The following is a 2,500-nucleotide window of genomic DNA, read 5'->3' on the forward strand; positions in this document are numbered from 1 at the left end:
AGTGTTTTGTGGTTGTGTGTGTGGTGGTGTGTGTGTGTGTGTGTGTGTGTGTGTGTGGTGCGTGCGTGTGTGTGTGCGTGTACGCGTGTGTGTACGTGTATGTATGTATGTATGTGTGTGTGTGTGTGTGTGTGTGCGTGCGGGTGTCCGTATGTGTGCACGTGAGTGCGCGGGCGTGCGTTTTTCTGTATATATACCGGTAAGCCTGTTTCTGTATATGTCGGTGTCTGCATTATATGTCCGTCTGAATGCATGTGCCTACACCTGTGTCTTAACTATGTGCGTCTTTGAAAGACTGAGACAGTTCGCGTGAGTGCGTTTGAGTGTTTCAGTGGGTGTGGGCGTGAGTGTGCGAGTGGGTGTGGGCGTGAGTGTGCGAGTGCGTGTGTTTGTTAGTGCGTGCGTGTTTACGCTCAGCATCAGACCGTACCCCTACTTGTCATCTCCCAAAATCTGTGTCTTTGGGAGAGCAGATTTGCGTGTGTATGCGCACGCACGTGCACGTAAGTAAGTGTATTACTAGAGCACAGTTGGGCCGCCCTCTCCCCCAACACGCCTGTCTGACCTTTGTGTTGTTGCGGGCGACACATGTGCTAAGAAACTTCCTTGCTTCGGAAACCAGTCCAGTTAGAACCTAAATACGAATAACAGCGGCTAGAACTCGGCTGCATAAAATACTCACATTAGACAGACGAAGCAGACGACGGGCGTGTTCAGTTGTCAAAATAAATTGGGTTTCCTTATGCCACTCACTGCCTTCTTTACCAACCCTATTACACTATGGAACTCGTTCACTTTAATTTCTATTTAATGCATAAAACTGGTTATACCACGGTGTATTCTGACACTCACTGAGCCTACAGATAACCAAATGGATGAACAAAACTCCTTTGCCACGGTAAGCCACTGGATAAACTAAAGACGAAGCAGCGAAAGATACACCCACTACGAAGGCTAAGAGACAACTGAGCTCCATCCAAGATGGCTGCCTCTGTTGGTAACGTTGCACGAAACTTCTGAAAGGCACTTTTATCAGATATTACAAATTCCAGCATAAAAATCCAATAAAAGATAAAAAACCTAATGAACTGTTTAAAACTGTCCTCGTTTTGGTCAAAATTGTCATATAAGCATAGCATCTAACGTTCAGGATAATAACTTTAATTTTATTACCAGCGCTTTCGTACAAACATCCGTTTTCTATGAGGGGCTTGGAGATTCAAGTATTCATTCAAACGTCCACTGTATTTCCACCCGTATCTCCTCTATTTCGCTTTGACTTATGCGTTTGGTATTTCTATAGCACTACGAGAGAGTGAGTCAATAAGTATATACGTATAGTTGCATGTCAGATTCGAAATATGGTTGTGGAATCTGGCAACCACCCATCAAAGCTCCACTGCAGTAAGGCGATATTTATACTCTTTCAAATAACAAGGAGAATAAGAATAAGATAAGATAAAGGTTATCCTTCGCATGGACAGATAAAACGAATGGGTATTGTAAGACATACACGTGATATCAACGCTTAAGATCAAATACGTTCTAAAAAAAAAAAGAAAAGAAAAAAAAGGGAAAGAAAACCATCGACTAATTGTAAATATCCCCCAATCCCTCTTTTACCTATAAATCCGTCTAGCGACTTGACTGCAAACAAACAAAAAGTAATAATCTCTCTTAGAATAATCCGGATTGACCATTTACATTTTGGCGATCCCTAGCAACCAAGCCGGAGCAAGATTCGTTGGCGGCGTCTGGCAACCCCGCCGCGAAATGTAAACAAAGCAGACGACAACACGGGACATGTGGGCGGAAAGACGTCTGTGTTTTGCTTGGAATTCTTGGTGTTTTACCGCTTGTTGAGGTAGTTTGCCATTTGCTACCCCAGAGTTCGAACGAGAGAACAAATAGCAGATGTTTAAGGTTGTTGCTGCTAATATCAATAGCATTCACGCGAGAAGGTCAAATCACTTTGTAACTAGAGGTGAAAGATAATCAGATAATTGTATTATTTTGCCAAAGAAATATGTGGTATATCATTTCCCATACTAACTCAGCCTAATGTGGATTGACAGAATCAGAGGTTTAAATTCCAGCTCATTTTTTTCAGGTTAAGCGTACTGTACGTAAAGACTGAAATTCGCCAAGGTAATGGCTCTAAAGAAAATATAAAATTTAGTAATGTTTGATATGATAAAATAGTATTTATCTTCTACCTGATAACAGATAGAAAAGGGATGCTTTTCCACACAAGTAAATTATATGTTTCTAATAATTATTAATATGATTCTTCAGTAATGTATGGACTCCATGCCTCATGCTCCAGCAAAGGCCAACAAGTCTCTATTATGTGAAATTATCAAGATAGAGCATGGATTGTTTCTTCATGTGACTAAATCACCAGGGAGGTCAAAAGCTTCATCTTGCCAAAATATAAGAGATGGAAGTTTACTTAACGAGTGCAGAGAGTGGAGGCCACAGTATCACTTGACATTGATGC

At 41.5% G+C, this 2,500-nt stretch overlaps 2 long non-coding RNA genes across 2 annotated transcripts in view; one reads left to right on the plus strand and one right to left on the minus strand.

Moving 5' to 3' along the window:
* LOC119575468 overlaps positions 1-953 on the minus strand; it is a 53,470-nt gene extending 52,517 nt beyond the window's left edge. Inside the window, exon 1 of the long non-coding RNA XR_005228983.1 lies at positions 683-953. This is a non-coding gene — a long non-coding RNA (uncharacterized LOC119575468). The remainder of the gene's footprint in view (positions 1-682) is intronic.
* A 442-nt stretch (positions 954-1,395) lies between these two features.
* LOC119574905 overlaps positions 1,396-2,500 on the plus strand; it is a 1,393-nt gene continuing 288 nt past the window's right edge. The window contains exons 1-3 of the long non-coding RNA XR_005228919.1: positions 1,396-1,864; positions 2,111-2,148; positions 2,296-2,500. The exon at positions 2,296-2,500 is cut by the window's right edge and continues 288 nt beyond it. This is a non-coding gene — a long non-coding RNA (uncharacterized LOC119574905). The remainder of the gene's footprint in view (positions 1,865-2,110; positions 2,149-2,295) is intronic.

Source organism: Penaeus monodon, chromosome 7 (assembly GCF_015228065.2).
Source record: "Penaeus monodon isolate SGIC_2016 chromosome 7, NSTDA_Pmon_1, whole genome shotgun sequence".
Lineage (NCBI taxonomy): Eukaryota > Metazoa > Arthropoda > Malacostraca > Decapoda > Penaeidae > Penaeus > Penaeus monodon.